At 36.6% G+C, this 17885-nt stretch overlaps 1 protein-coding gene across 1 annotated transcript in view; it reads right to left on the reverse strand.

Annotated features, from left to right (window-relative positions):
- LOC133519539 (glycogen debranching enzyme) overlaps positions 1 to 17885 on the reverse strand; it is a 56035-nt gene that overhangs the window by 5138 nt on the left and 33012 nt on the right. The gene's annotated exons all lie outside the window — the stretch shown is intronic.

Raw genomic sequence — 17885 nt, forward strand, 5'->3', positions numbered from 1 at the left:
TTTTTTATTATTTTTATTATTATTTTATTTAGTTTTCACCTCACAAAGGATACATTTAACAATTAGTATTATATAGAGCAAAGGCAAATTCGATTATACCCTTTGTGAGAGACTGGAGTCTGAACTAGGCGTAAACGTGTAATACAGATCTCCAGGCCCTCACCCCGGAAACTAGGAGTAAGATTTACTCTTAAGAAATAATTTGCAATGTATTAGAATTACATTAGTGAGGTTATTAAAATAACAAAAACATCAAATCGGTATAAAAAAGATGAAAGTTAACTAAAAGGAATTTGAATTTGCATGCTAATGTATGTTGTGTGTGTGTGTGAATATTATTACTACCACTGTATAAACTATTTATTAATAAAATGATTAATAATGTAGTTAGTTACAATTTAGAGGATTTGGTAAGTTTCAATGGTACTTTTTTATAACTTAATTTTAGTAGTAGAATTAGATGCATAGTTTGAGATTGCATCATTTAGTGACAGATATCCCAACAAAAACATAAATGTGAAATGAGAGCCAAGTTCAATGCTAAGAATAATTGTCATTGTTGACTCGCTGACATATGGGTGCCAAGTTCTGGGCTGCGTAGAAAATCCTGAAATTATAAAGGATTTGACTTGGCTAGTCTTTACGACCAAACCAAAATTTAGAAAAGTGACATAGACAAACAGCCTATACGTAAAAACTAGTCGAGACAAATCCTTTATAATTTCAGGATTTTATAGAAGCAGCTTAGGGTCGTTTGCTGTCTCCGTTGTTGTTCCTCATTGCCTTGGATGACGTGATGCGCAGAGTAACAAGCCGAGAGAGAAGGGGACTGCCATGGGTCGATGGAGGAAGCCTCGAAGACGTTGAGTTTGCCGACGACCTTTGTCTATACGCAACATCACGTGAACATCTCCAGTCCAAGACCGATGACCTTTACCGGATTCGCTGCAGAAGAAGGTCTACGCATAAACTGTTCGAAAACAAAGGACCTACGTCTTAACACCTTGGACGCAGCTCCGATATACATCAGCGGTGAAGCAGTGGAACAAATGGAGCGATTTACGTACCTGGGGAGTGTGGTCGATCCGTCAGGGGGAACAGACAGCGATGTTGAGACGCGCATCAAGAAGGCACGAGCAGCTTATGCGTATTAATTTTAGCAGGCTTTCAGAGACAGGAACGCCCATGTGACATTCTCCTAGTTGCAAACGTCCAAAGGCTGCGATTGCCACTAAAGTGACTGAATTTGAAATTTTATAACATGATTAATTTATAAATCAATAATGATTATTTTGTCACAGCGATACGATACCGATCTGTCGGTGTCAAAAGTGACATTTAGTTAACCAAAAACGTCACTTTTGACACTGAAACATCTGTATCGTATCATTGCGACATCTTATTTTATTTATTTATTTTTTTAATTTATTGAGAAACAAACAGTCTTAAAATAAACATATGAGAAACTTAGCTAATAGCTATGGATTGATTTCGTTATAGACCTATAGTTTCCTAAATTTAAATATTTCGATGTACAATTGAAAAAATAATAATAGTGTAAACTTATAGCGTACATAACAAAAGCGTAAATTTATATAAAATATATATTTTATTTTTATTTATCTTTTATTTATTTATTTAAGAAACAAACAGTCTTTTATAGTTACATATAACACAGGAACTTTTCTTAAAACTAGACTTACAGTTTCCTTAATGAAAATATTTTAACATCATGCTTATTAAGTAGTTTATACATAGTGACAGAGCTATTTGTGCGTGCAAAAACAAAACACAAAAAAAGAAAAGAAAAATGATGAGAATAAAAATATAAGAGGATTATAACAACCTTATGGTATTGTTACTAATTATTTACAAACTGAATTCTCAGGATTTGTTATCTATTAATAAAGAAATTATAAAAAGCAGTAACATCTAATACTGAGATTATTTCTTTTTTCTTTATAGCGCCAATCTAAACATTTGGGTTATTAATTATTACACTGCATAGATAGTTTTTTAAATCTATTAAGTTTCTCACAGAAAATATCAAGGCTCAGAAATTTTTCGTTGTACAACCTGCACGCCCTTCTAACAAAACTATTTTTTGCGTAAGCAGTCCGACTATGGGGGACGTAAAAGAGGGGTTTTTTCCTGCAAGCACGTTCACAACGTCGACGGACTCTGAAGGAAAGTGAATGTAATAAAAACGGAGCATCAATAATATTATTAATAATTTTATAAAGGGTTAAGATATCGGTACGTTCTCGGCGATAACTAAGGGATGTTATATTATGTACTCTCATTGCGGTGGCGTAATCTGAGTATTTATTTCTAATTCTGTATTCTATTGTCTTAGCAAACTTTTTTTGAACTCTCTCTATCCTATCACTATGTATTTTATACAGTGGGCTCCACACAGCACTTGCAAATTCCAAACGACTACGAACATAACTGTTGAATAATACCTTATAAGTTAAAAGTCTCTTAAATGGTTTACCTACGCGTAGTATAAAACCTAACTTCTTAAATGCTTTACCTAACATGTCATCAATGTGAGGTATAAAAGTGAGTTTAGAGTCCATTATGACACCGAGATCTCGAATCTGGTGAACACGACCTAATTTTTTATCGCAAAGTTTATAATCAAAATTAATACTATTCCTTTTCCTGCTAAAACTTATAACGGAACATTTTTCTGGATTTATAGACAACTTATTATCAATACAATAAGTCTCAAAAAGATCCAAGTCTTTTTGTAAGGCTTTGCAGTCGTCCACATTACGTATGACTCTAAATATCTTTGGGGATATTTAGAGTCATACGTAAGATAGGGCTAGGACTATACAATACCGGATGAGCAATACGTACACTTTGATAGAATAAAATGGTTTCTTATTAATATTAAAATTACGTTTTCGACTAGCCTCAGGAAGTAATTAAAAAAAATATTAAAAATAATTCAAACATGCTAGCATTTAAAAAAAAAACAATAATAAAAATTCAGACATGTCAGCATTAATTATGCATCTAAAAGTAAATAAATTGTAATAATTACATATATTGTTTTTGGCGCATTTAGAAATGTTCGATCAGTAAATGCTAGAAAATGAAGTTATTCTACTTTATTATCAAATAGATTAGAAATACTTCATGCTTTGCTAGAACACTATCTATAGTTTAAGTATTTCTATATTATCCTGTTTGGAGTTACCGTGAAGCACCTTATTATTTTAAGATAAGCCGTAAAAACCCTAATGACCTTAATGCTAAACTAATTTTCACGCGTTATAGGAACTTTTATAGATCCCTTATTCGTAAACTTAAAGTCGAGTACGAGTATAAACAAGTTACTGAAAATCGGAACAATCCAAAACAACTGTGGAAAACTATAAAGCAAATAATACAAAACCCGAAAGATAATGGAACCCCTGGCTATGCCACTATAAAATCGACTGTACCTGAATCATTGAATCACATTAATGACTACTTTTCGACGGTGGGTCAGTCGCTTGCAAATAATATTCTTGCCAATACTGGAGAAACTGAGGCATCCCTTGCATCTAAAATTAAAATAACCGCATCACCATCGAAGTCCTTCTTTATGACCCCAACTAACACCCAGGAAGTTGAAAGCATAATCATGAGCCTTAAAGCGAGTGGTGCCTCAGGCATAGACGGGATAAGCAACCAGTTTCTAAAACGCGTGAAAGACTACGTGGTCAAACCCCTCACAACCATATGTAATCTTAGTTTAGAACATGGTTCCTTTCCAGAGACCTGGAAGACGGCAGCTGTAGTACCGATTTATAAATCCGGCGCCAAGGATAATGCAAGTAACTACAGGCCGATATCATTATTATCAAGCTGCTCAAAGGTACTGGAAAAGCTAGTCAACAAACGACTTATTAATTTCCTAAATTCAGAATGCTTGTTGTCGGAAAGGCAATTTGGTTTCCGACAAGGAAAATCTACAGAAGACGCGGTCTCTCTTTTTACCAAACTGGTCAGTACATACTTGGATAAGGGTAATCCATGTACTGGAGTATTCCTAGACCTGTCTAAGGCATTCGACACAGTTTCGGTTCCTATACTACTACAGAAACTTGAACACCTTGGAATCAGAGGAGTGGCCCTAACCTGGTTCAGTAGTTACCTGAATGGCAGACGTCAATGTACAAAGCTTGGTAACCCGTTAAGCGAGGAAAAACCAGTCGCGTTTGGGGTCCCACAAGGGAGTATCCTTGGCCCAACCCTTTTTATAGTATATTTAAATGATTTAACACATATTCCCATAAATAACGCTGATATTATTTGCTACGCAGATGACACTGTAATATTATTTCACGGTAAATCATGGCCGCAATGCCTGGAGATAGCTCAGAGCGGTATGAAATCAGTTTACAGTTGGCTAAAAAGTAATCTACTAACTTTCAACACCGCAAAAACTAAATTTCTTTGTTTTCACAAAACTGCGGCCTCAAAGCCGACAATCCACCCTGAAATAAAGATACATGAAATAGTCTGCAATCAAGGGACATCCTCTTGCAACTGTTGTTCAATTGAACGGGTCCCATCTATTAAATACTTAGGCGTGACACTAGATGAAAAACTTAATTTTTCTAACCATATTGAATCGGTATCTGCTAGAGTAAGAAAGTTAATTTATGTGATGAAGAGACTAAGAGATGCAACTGAAAAACAACTACTTAAAATGATATATACTGTACTCTGTCAGCCGATTTTAACTTACTGCATCACCGTATGGGGAGGGGCAACTAGCTCGGCAATGATTACCTTAGAAAGAGCACAGAGGTTTTTACTTAAGGTAATCCTTAAAAAACCCAGGATTTACCCTACAATAGACGTATATAAAGATATGAACGTGCTCAGTGTCCGTAAGCTTGCTATCATTAGGTTGACAATGATAATGCACCGTGAATTAGTAAAGTCAGTAAATGGAACTTCTCATAGTAAGCGCGTTTTTAAGTTGCCTGTTCCCAGGACAAACACTGCTTTTGCAAAAAGATTTCAAAAGGACAATGGGCACTTTTGTATGGGGAGTGTCCCATGGATGTATACTGTTGAGACATATGTCGTTTTAAAGCTCTTAATCGTAGTATTATTTTATTGTATGGCACCAACCTTGGACCACTTGCAGGGACCGAGCTATATAAAAAAAGAAGTTGCGCATATAAGCAGTTATATTTCCTTATACGCGGGATATAAAAAGTTTTAGCGTATTTTATTCGAAAGAATATAAAAAATGCTTTATGTTTTTTGTGTCAACACCAATGATAAAGTATTTAAAGGGACACAATGTACAGTTTTAAAAAATCGTCATTCGAAAAATTACTTGATACACAGCGAAATAAGAGTGTATACAAATGCCATGTATATCATGTGAAAAGTATTTTTATAAGCTATTTTTCGTATAATATAACTGGGGTCAAATCATTGCAGGGACCAAAATAAAACCATTTAATGAGTTAATTAATTGTAGTTAATTACGCCTTAACTTTTCTACTCAACGCCAGATGTCGCTCTAAAGCAAAATTCTACTTGACGTAAAACATTTATACATAGCGGTAATCTCGTCAGTCTTACTCCATCATTTTAAAAAGTATAGACTAGTTTATGGATTTCTAAAGTTATGTCAAGATGACTCTGAATGTAATATTGTCAACAATAATTGTCAAAGCACGCAATTTAAAATATTCAACATTGTAATTACAAAATAGTATATTTCTAATACGCTATAATTTTCTCCAATCGAAAGGCACTCCATTCCATTGATCTCAGAGAGTATGCTCCTTGATGATCTTCACTATTCATGGGGTAGGTAAGATAAAAATATTATTTTTTCTCGTATAGCTGCTATATAGCGTTCGACTCCATGGAAAATAAAGGCTCCAAATTATATAAAAAATGTAGCATGTATACAAAGTGCAATTTAGATAGTATTCCAGAAAAAAATGCGCCAATGTAAATGCTGAAAAGTTTCCTATCGTATTGTCGAACAAATTCATATCTACTTCTGATCTACGCGACCTTAGAAGTTTGGATTGTCCTACCTAATCATTTTACATTTTATTGTTTTCAGAACAAGAATTATTTTACTTCCCACTATCTATGTAAGAGGACTTAGAGCGGATTCATACTTTACTATACGTGTCGTGTCGAATGATAGTCCCTATGTCAGTTTCTCCAATTCTATTTTGCGTAGGATAAGTTAAAAAAATAATTAAAAATATGTGTTACCGTACTTTCATTCGTGAAATGTTACCTATATTTCTAAGTTAATGATTGTACTATACTTCCAAAAAATATGTCTGACCAACATTTTACATGAAAGCCATTTTTCCACGTAAAAATGAACTGTTATAGGGACCATCTTTTGAATTTATGATAATTTATTCATATTTTAATGTACTCGGGTAATATTGCAGGCATTATATCAGCACCAAATAAATGCTGTGAACCAGATATATAAAGTGTTTTAAGTGGCGAATAACGTTTCCAAATCGCATTTTCTTTTGACATATCTTTCTTTTTGCTCTTTTTTTCTCGACCGGTTTGGCCTAGTAAGTCGATGATCCTGGGTTTGAATCCCGGTAAGGACATTTATTTGTGTGATGAGCACAGATATTTGTTCCAGAGTCATGGGTGTTTTCTATGTATTTAAGTATTTGTATATTATATATTATTATGTCGTTGTATGTGTACCCACAAAACAACCCTTCTCGGCTTGCTGTGGGACTTAGTCAATTTGTGTAAGAATGTCCCTATAATATTTATTTATTGTTATTATTATTGTATGTCCGGTAACAGAACTCCCCAGGAGCACTCGGGTGTGTAAGGTCGCTACTCCCCAACTTATTATAATTGTTATTACTTTCAGCATTTTTAAGTTGTTCATCGGACACTGAGGCCATTGAAGTTTCAAGCTGGCGGCATCAAAATGGAGTACCTAGGTACTGTTTCAAATAAATGGGTGGTAAGTAAGTACATTTGGTGAAGTGGAACTGCTGATGTTGATCAGAAACGGAACTCTTCCACGCGCGTGATTTGTCTTCTTTGTTAAGTTTGTAGCGAGTAAGTTTCAAGTACCAAGGTTTTTAGGAACCTTTGTGTCAAGGTAAAGGTCTGACGATGGGTTCCATGAGGAAGCGAGGGAACACCTCAAATCTTATAGGCATATAGTCATTTTGGATTTTCATCAATACCTTAAGCTTTTTCATTCCCACTTGTGGCATTTAATGAAGTGGAACTACTGATGTTGACCAAAACGGAACTCTTGAACGCGCGAGATTTTTCTTCTTTGTTTTTTTTTTATGAAATAAGAGGCAAACGAGCAGACGTCACACCTGATGGTAAGCGATTACCGCCGCCCATGGACACCTGCTAAACCATAGGGGTTGCAAGTTCGGTGTTGGCCTTTAAGATTGGAATACGCTGTTTTTCTTAAAGTTTTAAATGTCGTATTGGTCCGGAAAGTCCGCAGGCGACAGATCATTTCATAGTTTAGCTGTATGAGGCAGGAAGTTTCTAAAGAAATGCACAGTTGAGGACTGCCAACCATCTAAGTGGTGAAAATAAAAATGTTGTAGCGTAGAGCGCTGACGAAAAGAGGCGGCAAGGATTAATCCGAGCAATTCGATGGAACACTCGCCGTAATAGATTTGTCCTGATAAGTTTGTAGAAAGTAAGGTTGTTAAGAAACATCTGTGTCTAGATCCAGGTCTGATAGATACCTCAAACCTTATAGAAATACGTATAGTTTTTTTGGATTTACATCAATATCTTTAGGCGTTTTATTAAAAAAAAAAGTTACATTTAATCAAGTGGAACTGCTGATGTGTTCCAGAACGGAACTTTTCAACGCACACGTTTTGTATTCTTTATTAAGCTTGTAGTGAGTAAGGTTCTTAAGGTGTACTTAATACATCAATATCCAGTTCTGATGATGGGTTTCATGAAGAGTCGAGGGAATTCCTAAAATCTTTTAGGCATACATGTAATAATTTCTGGGATTTTATTTACATATCAAGCATTATTGAATGCTACACTGTCCGGACTACATTCCCCTATGGGTTCCATACAGTGGTAGCTGGTAGGTTAAGTGTGTAGGTTTAGGTATAATTTTTAGATATAATTTTTAGGCTTAAGTACTAACCCTTTTGAAACTGTTTTTTTTTTTTCTAACAAAATGTATGTGTCACCGTTACATGAAATAAATGTTTTCAATTATTATTAAAAAAGTGTCATTTGACTAAAAGTAACAGCTGATGTTGACCAGAATGGAACTCGCCAACTCGCGCGCGATTTGTTTTATTAGTTAAGTTGGTTGGTAAAGTAAGTTTTAAGTATTAAGGTTTTTAGGAACATTTGTGTCAAGGTAAAGGTCTGATGATGGGTCCCATGAAGAATCGAGGGAATTTCTTAAATGCTAGAGGCATATATGTAGTACTTATTGGATTTTCATCAACATATTATCAACTTTTATTCACAAAAGTGACATTTGATGATGTGGAACTACTGATGTTGACCAGAACGGAACTCCAACGCGTGCAATTTTTCTTCGTTAAGTTTGTAGCAAGTAAGGTTCTTAAGAAACATTTTTGTCAAAGTACAGTTCTGATGATGGGTTTCGTGAAGAATCGAGGGAATTCCTAAAATCTTATAGGCATACATGTAATAAGTTCTGGGATTTTATTTACATATCAAGCATTTTTATAAAAAAAATTGTCATTTGACTAAGTGTAACAGCTGATGTTGACCAGAATGGAACTCGCCAACTCGCGCGCGATTTGTTTTATTAGTTAAGTTTGTAGCAAGTAAGTTTTAAGTACTAAGGTTTTTAGGAACATTTGGTCAAGGTAAAGGTCTGATGATGGGTCCCATGAAGAATCGTGGGAATTTCTTAAATGTTATATGTATATATATAGTACTTGTTGGATTTTCATCAACATATTATCAAGTTTTATTCACAAAAGTGACATTCGATGATGTGGAACTACTGATGTTGACCAAAACGGAACTCCAACGCGCGCAATTTTTCTTCGTTGTTAAGTTTGTAGCGAGTAAGGTTCTCAAGAAACATTTTTGTCGAAGTACAGTTCTGATGATGTGTTTCATGAGAAAGCGAGGGAACTCCTCATTCTCCTCAATTCTTATAGGCATATAGTCATTTTGGATTTTCATCAATATCTTTAGCTTTTTTTATTCACATTAGTGGCATTTGATGAAGTGGAACTAGTGATGTTGACTAAAACGGAACTCTTCAACGCGTGAGATTTTTTTCTTTTTTTGTTTGTTGTGATATAAGAGGCAAACTAGCAGACGAATCAACTGATGGTAAGCAATTACCGCTGGCCATGGACATCTGTTACACCATAGGGATTGTAAGTGTGGTGCCGGCATTTAAGATAGGAATACGCTCTTTCCTTAAAGTTTTAAAGATCGTATTGGGCCGGAAATACCGCATGCGACAGATCATTTCATAGTTTAGCTGTATGGGGCAGGAAGTTTCTAGAGAAATGCACAGTTGAGGATTGCCAACAATCTAAGTGGTGAAGATATAAATGATGTAGCGTAAAGCGGTGACGGAAAGAGGCGGCAGAGATTAATCCGAACAATTCCTCGGAACTTTTAAGTTTGTAGAAAGTAAGGTTCTTAAGAAATATCTGTGCTAGACACCAGTGTCTAGTGTCTAGGTCTGATGATGGACACCTCAAACCTTATAGAAATACATATAGTTTTTTTTCATCAATATCTCTAGGTGTTTTATTTAAAAAAAGTTATATTTCATCAAGTGGAACTGCTGATGTTATCCAGAACGGAACTTTTCAACGCACGCGTTTTGTATTCTTTATTAAGCTTGTAGCGAGTAACGTTCTTAAGGTGTATTTATATCAATGTTCAGTTCTGATGATGGGTTTCATAAATAATCGAGGGAATTCCTGACATCTTATAATTTCTGGATTTTTATTTACATATCAAGCATTTTTATTAAAAAGTGACATTTGACGAAATGCAACAGCTGATGCTGGCCAAAATGGAACTCGCCAATTCGCGCGCGATATGTTTTATTTGTTTATTTTGTAGCAAGTAAAGTTCTTGAAGACATTTGTGTCATAAGGTCTAGTTCTGAGGATGGGTTCCATGAGAAATCGAAGAAATTCCTCATATCTTATAGGCATACAATGCATACAGTAATGTTTGGATTCTCGTCAACATATCAAGCATTTTTATTTAAACAAGTTAGTGATATTGACCAGAACGGAACTCTTCAACGCGCGCGATTCTTATTCTTTGTTAAGTTTGTAGCAAGCTAGGTTCTTAAGAAACATTTGTGTCAAGGTCCAGTTATGATGATGGATTCAATGAGGAATTGAGGATTTTAAATCGATTTGAATTCTCAATTGGGAGGAATTGAGGATTTTCGTCAACATATCAAGTTTTTTTTATTTGAACAAGTGACATTTGATGAAGTGAAACTGCTGATATTGAGCAAAATGGAACTCTTCAACGACAAGTATTTTACCTTAGGCGTTTTTTTTATTTTATTTCGTTTATAGCATGTAAGGCTTTTAAGGAACATTTGTGTCAAGGTCCAGTTCTGATGATAGGTTCTACGAGAAACCGAAGGAGTTTCTCATATTGTATAGGATAGGCATACATATAGTCATTTTAGGATTTTCATCAATATTACAAGCATTTTTACTCAATAAAGTGACATTTGATGAAGTAGAATTGCTGATGAAGAACGGAACACCTCAACGACTTCCATATTCTTTATTTTTATTACTCTTCTTTCTTTTTCATTATTCTTAGAACAGGTATTTCTACTAAGTGAACCGAACTGCTACTATTAAAAGTAGGTAGGTAGGTTAAATAGGTTAAAACTGTAAGGATTATTATGTATAAGTAGTCTTTCTTTTAATTAAACATAGGTAAGTAATTCTATTTAAGTATAAGTATCTTTAAAAAAAACATCAATCGACTCTTATCTGTCACTAGTTCCAGTTTCAGAGTATAAAGTGCAAAATAAATAACTTGCAAAAGTTATTGTCATAAATGTATAGGTTTCGAATACATGAATATAAAGTTAAAATGCTGGTAAAAGTATTAGTTTTTATCATTAACCATTTTATATCCCAACAAAACTGTTACCCTTACAAAAATAAAATGCTTTCATTACCTAATGTAGGTTACGTTAGGTAATAAATAAATAAATATGTAGGGACAATCTTACACAGATTGGCCCCAAACTAATCAAAGCTTGTACTATGGGTACTAGGCGACGTTAAACATACTTAATTAGATAAATATATATTTACGTATATACATAGAAAGCAACAAACCCTAGTAACAAATATCTGTGTTCATCACACAAAGAAATGCCCTTACGCGATTCAAACTCGGGACCATCGGCTTCACAGGCAGGGTCACTACCCACTAGACCAAACCAGCCGGCAAAAGGTAAAGATAATTAGGTAAAGACAATGAATAATTAAACGTATTATAAATTGACACCAATATCCATCAAATAGTATAACAAGGTATGCTAAGAGCGGGCTTCAGGCCATTACGTCGCACCTTTAGAATGAAACTAATTTGACTCAAAAAGTACGACTACTTTATATATGTAGTTTGGTAGAACAGTAAGAACTCACTATATGTGTCTCTTTTTCATGCGGTGAAATCCCCCCCACCCGGAAAGGGCAGTGACGCCCATTTTATCGACTCTCGAGTCGACTTCAATCTGATACTAATAGTAAGTAAGTACTTACTTAGTAAGCAAATTGTAGTAGTCATCCCGTCCTAGTAAAAGGACGGAAGTATTGTAAAGATACTACTTTTTAACCGACTTCAAAAACTTTTTTTTTGTATATATGTTAAGTAAGATCTTCGTCATTTCTGAACCAATGTTGAAAATTAGTTATCGTTTGAAAGTGGGTATATAGTTCCAAGATGGTCCTATTTTTGACAAAACCACGAGGAATTAAGGGAACTCCCCAAATCTTATAGGCGTTTTTTAGTTTCATCAACAGACCAGGCATTGCCATTCAAAAAAGTGCTATTTGAAGAAGTGGAACTTCTGATCAGGACCAGAAAAGAACTCTTTAACGATGCGTATTTCACGCTAGACGAATTGTCTTCTTTGTTATGTTTGTAAAGAAGCTACTTGCTTAACGAGGTTTAAGGAATATTTGTGTAAAGGTCTAGCTTACATCATGGGTTCTATAAGGAATTGAGGCAACCTCTCAATTCTTGATGGAACGTAAAACTGTTTATTGACATAATTGTCGATAGGTATCCCATCTGCTCTAATTTACCCCACTTGACGGTACTTACATGAAAAAAAAACTTCTCTTAAAAATAGGAAACCGACTTCAAACATAGGTATTAGAAAACAATACAAAAACTGTTATTGTATTTTCAGAAACCATACGGCAATAATGAAGATGCATCGACATAAGAAGAATCGAACATGGGCAAGATAAAGTTCAAGAAAAAAACAAATATAATGTGTACTTGTGTGTAGTCAAAGAAAGTTGAAAAATAAAGCATAATTAATGGCCATAGAATACAGAACCGATACACGAACATTAAGACTATTAAAAATAGACATATAGGTTGATCGTACTACTCGTACTAATGTATTTCTTTTGTTCAATTATATTATTGCATTAAAGTTAGATTCTCTAGGTATATATTATTCATAGGTTCTGTATTCTATACGAATTGTTTTAGTGTAATTATTGTACTAAATACCGTTGACCGCCTGTCAACAGTATTTATTTCTACATTACTATCACAGAAGATTTTAGGCCCTACAGTAGTTTTTGAATTAGTATTTACTATGGACAAATATAGCGAAATGTGAGTTTTTACCTAAAATATCAATCTTTTGTGAACGTGGTGTAGAGTATATACCAAGCAACGTTTTCAAAATAGAATCGTGTTCATGGTCGGCCCATGGTAAAAATAATTAGGTACCCGTAGACTGGTGAACACTGTTTATGATAACACTTAAAATAAACCCCGTGGACCCACCAGGAGAACATATTGGAGAGACTAGAGATAATACACCGCTTTAAGGGCGGTCGCACTCGGCATTGACATCTGGCGTCTAGATGGCGGGTGGACCTCAGCGAATTTCAAAGAAATATTTATCATCCAATGACGTTCGGCTCGGACACCAGATCTTCAATCTCCTGATTCCTGTGGAGTCTCCAGGTTCCATCCTCTCCACGTGTGAGTCCTAGGATTTTTCGCGCTGCCAGACTCCGATGACTCGGGCACGTAGTCCAGATGGGTGAGGATCGAGCAGCCTGGAGGGCGTACTCTGAAGTTCCAAATGGCCGAAGACCGTCTAGACGTCCTAGGAAGGTCCCGCTGGAGAGACGAAATGCAAAAAGACCTTATCGAACTCGGCGCCGTCGACTAGATGGAAACGGTTTTGGACAGAGAAGCATGGCGGTCTTTGGTGTCGGAGGCCAAGATCCACTTCGGGTCTCTGCGCCATAGCAGTAAGTAAGTATTTATAAACATACTGTACCTTCTGTGTACCTAACCCAAAACGAGATATTTAAGAAAAAGTCCACCCGCCATTCTGACGTCAGGATTGCGGTTGGACTTATGAAATCTTGCATTATACCGCACTAAAAGTATGCAGTTATATGGTACAGTCGCCATCAGATATATCGGAGTGACCGAGGTGCTCAAAGTTATCTAAACACGCACTCTAACCTCTTGACAGTAGAGGCATGTTCAGATATTCGTGGGTACCTTGGCCGCTCCGATATATATGATGGTGACTGTACCTTCAGTGTACCTCTGTAAATAGAAATAGAAACCGGTGTACCTCTCCCCAAAACAAGCTAGGCTAAGCTCATGTACAATAAAACTGCATACTTTTAGTGCGGTATAATGCAAGATTTCATAGGTCCACCCGCCATCCTGACGTCAGGTTGGCGAGTGGAACGTTTTGTAAAATATCTCGTTTTGGGGAAAGGTACACTGGTTTCTATTAAAGGTACACTGAGGTACATAGAAGGTACAATATGTTTATAAATATTTCTTTGAAATTCGCTGAGGTCCACCGCCATCCTGACGCTTACCATATATCTAAGGACCGACCTTAGGGGCAATAACGATAGTGCTAGTTCAGTTGTGTCATTCACAAATTCGAGCCAATCGTGCTGTCTAACGCAACTAGATGCGATCAATCGCGTGCGTAATGCGAACTCATCAACCAATCACGTTGTGGTACTTGTGGCGTTAGACTGCACGATTAGTTCAAACTCGTGTGCGTAACACCGCTGTACTGGCCCCATTCTTATTGCCCGTAAGGCCCGTCCTCAGATATACTATGTCAATGACACAGTCGCGATTTAAAAAAATCACATCGCTTCTGCTACCAAATTGTTGAGCATAACGTTTTCCTATCCATAGGCTCCATCTGTCCAGTAGGATCCACCATCTCGATCCACCAGATTGAAGAGATTGTTACTTAACTGATGGATCGAGATAATGAAACCTACTGAATAGAGCGGGTCGATTGGATATACCAAAGTACGCTTATATGAAACGCTACTCCGGTGTGCGAGTGAGACAGTCAGGCCAATTTGAACTTGCATTTGACAGAAAACTGATTGTCTCCATCAAACGCTACCAGTTCCATTGCCGGCCTCTTCGCTGCCTTCTATAGTGATTCAATCTTACCTTGCTTATGAATAAAAAGGGGCGTGCACAGCACCGATATTAGAGTAATATTGGAATCATATCAGTTAGTTGCGGGCGTCTCGCTCGCACAAATACATGCGTATAAGTGCGAAATGAACGCACGAATGACAGCTAACTGGTATCATTCCAATTGCGGAAGGTGGAGGTAAGGAAATAAATCTCCATGTACCAAAAAGTGTCATCAAAAAACATTAAATAGGTGGCGCTACAATACCTAGAATACTTGGACAAAAAAATCAAATCATAGACAACGCACTTCACTCCGTCAATAGCGCCCAGGTTCTTAGCTACTCTAGCGCTACTCCGGAGAGATTTGGAACTATTATTTATAGCTGACAGCTGGACACTTTTGCAATAGTTCTACCATAAGAGATGACACTCCTCTTAAATTCCAATATTATTCTAAAATTGGTTTAATGTCAGTTGCACTTTCGAATTGGCCTACATAGCGATTTCCTTAGCCTGCACACCGGATCGGCGTGTGGGCTGGCATCTAGCTAATGTAAAGCCACCTCATTAGGTGCTTTTAGCCTTTTGAACGGCAAGAACACCTAAAGATAACCTGCAATACAATAAAGAATAAATAAAGAATAAATAAAGAATAAATAAAGATGTGGTGAGAGAAAGCCGCGCGTCCCTCATGCACTGCACTAGCTTTACAGCTTGCATTGCGACCAATGTATGCCGCTCACCGCCCCGCCGGTCGCGTGGGTCCAATCCGCGGCCCTAGAAGACGTACTTTACATATAAACAAGAGCACGCGAGCATTTTGCGAGTTGTGTATGTGTACTTGTGTTATCTAGGCGCACAAACGGTTACAATAACAAGAAGTGTACACCGCGTGTGCAGTCCAACACGGGAGCACGGGTGCGATTCGAAAATAACGCGCTAGCGACGCATTACGACATTGATACTTTACCCTTTGAACGCCATAACAAAAACGTTACTCACATGCCAAGGTCACGGGCGCAAGTGAGCTTGAAAGTGCATGAGTATTACATTAGGGACTTTGACAGCGATTATAACAGCTATAATCATTGATGTGTTCATGGCCCTTAAATCATGTCTAGTGACGGCGCCTTTAGGTGTTCTTGACGTTCAAAAGGTTAAGGGCGTTTGCTAGCTGGCGCTAGTGCACGGAGCGGGCAAACACGCGCAGGTGCCTTTGTAAGTAAAATCAGTCGCGCCAGTTAGCGTTGCTCATATTGTAAGCCGCACGCCCGCTCCATGCACACGCGCGACGTTGCCGACGCCCTATGCCCTAAACCTTACTTGAAAGTGTGAAGGTTACTCTGACAGCGGCTATATCAGCTATAATGTATTTATGACGCTTTGAGCATAGCTAGTTACGACGCCTTAAGGTATTCTTGGCGTTCAAAAGGTTAAGGGCGTTTGCTAGCTGGCGCGAGTGCACGGAGCGGGTGCACGCGCGCGGGTGCCTTTGTAGGTAAAATTCGTCGCACGCGTCCGGGCCAGTTAGCGTCGCCAGTTACTGTTTTTCGTTAACCCGCTCCAGCTAGCAAACTAATCGCAAATGGTCCGAGATTGGCGCAATAACCATGCATTCCCTTATCTGGATCTGGATGCACCTATTCACCAATGCTTGCTTTAAAGTAACTTGTCGACTCGTCCTGATAATATTTGTGCGACCGTGAAGAAAATCTATGCCGTCACTTATTTTTCAATTTATATGAAATAAAGATGTTAAATGTATTCAAAAGTTTTTATTTAATAAGGTATGTATAAGTGCTCTGTGCATACGCACCAGCTAGCGGTGCCCTTAGCAAACCAATCGCAAATGGTCCGAGATTGGCGCAATAACCATGCATTCCCTTATCTGGATCTGGATGCACCTATTCATCAATGCTTGCTTTAAATTAACTTGTCGACTCATCCTGCTAATATTTGTGCGACCGTGAAGAAAATGTATGCCGTCAGTTATTTTTCAATTTATATGAAATAAAGGTGTTGAATGTATTCAAAAGTTTTTATTTCATATGTATATATAATGGAACGAAATACAGCTACTATCTTAGCTTGGCAAGCAGTTAAGAGTCGCTGATGCTTGTAATGTATTCACTGCGTTAATTTTAGGTATAAGATTCTTTATTCTCACTAAGAATTTGACAATTCACTTACATGAGAACTTAAAACTACACAATTTAATCCTGCTTCATATGGCAAACGAAGGGAACGTTGCTTTGAACCGCGACGCAATCTCAAATGTTTCACTTTTACACTTATTTTCCTGCAGAGAGACAAAACAAGTATGTACATACTCGTAGTACCTTTTTACGATTTATTTTATCGTAAAATATAAACTTAGATTTATTTTCTTACTGCTAATTATGGTACTCCAACTACTCAATAAATACATTTACTTACCTACTTATTGCTTAGGAATCTTATTTCATGTTTAATAATAAGTTTATATAACGTTTCTAGCGGGACATAACGCGAACTTTAAAAAATATAATGCTTTTTCTACCTTTATCACTCGAATATGTAAGAGCAAGAGAGATAAATAGACGAAACTTACTAGTTCAAGGTAACCACTCGTTTTATTGTCAAAGTTCCGAATTAAACAAACTTATTCTTCGGTGACATTTTTTAGCGTTTATAAGCGACTATACGGATCCAGCATTTGCCGCTCATTCAGTTCTCCTATTGCACGCAAGATGTCAGTACTAGAGAGGATTTGAAAAATCATAATTAAGTAGTTTAGTGCCATTTATTGAGCGGTAATAATTTAAAAAAATATATAACTTACTTTTTAATTATATTTCAGGCATGCAAAGTGATGTAAATGGTTACAAAAGTAACTCTATATGAATGACATTTTTTAGTTCCAGTTTACGCCGCAGCGCATGATCAAAATTATTAATATCATCTTCCCTGGACACTTTCGGTCTTTGGTGTCATATAAGTAATTAATGCTTAATTGAAGACCTTCCAAATAGGATATGACTCAATTGTATATACCAATAGTAAAAATTACCCAAACTGCTACCAAGGCTCCATCTAGTGCCAGGTAGAACAAACAAAGCGGCATTTACCACAATTAATTAACGAAAAAACTCGTTTTATTACCGCCCCTGCAAGCATTTGAGTGCAAGTATATATATATTAAAATA

This window comes from Cydia pomonella, chromosome 7 (assembly GCF_033807575.1).
Source record: "Cydia pomonella isolate Wapato2018A chromosome 7, ilCydPomo1, whole genome shotgun sequence".
In the NCBI taxonomy this organism is placed as follows: domain Eukaryota; kingdom Metazoa; phylum Arthropoda; class Insecta; order Lepidoptera; family Tortricidae; genus Cydia; species Cydia pomonella.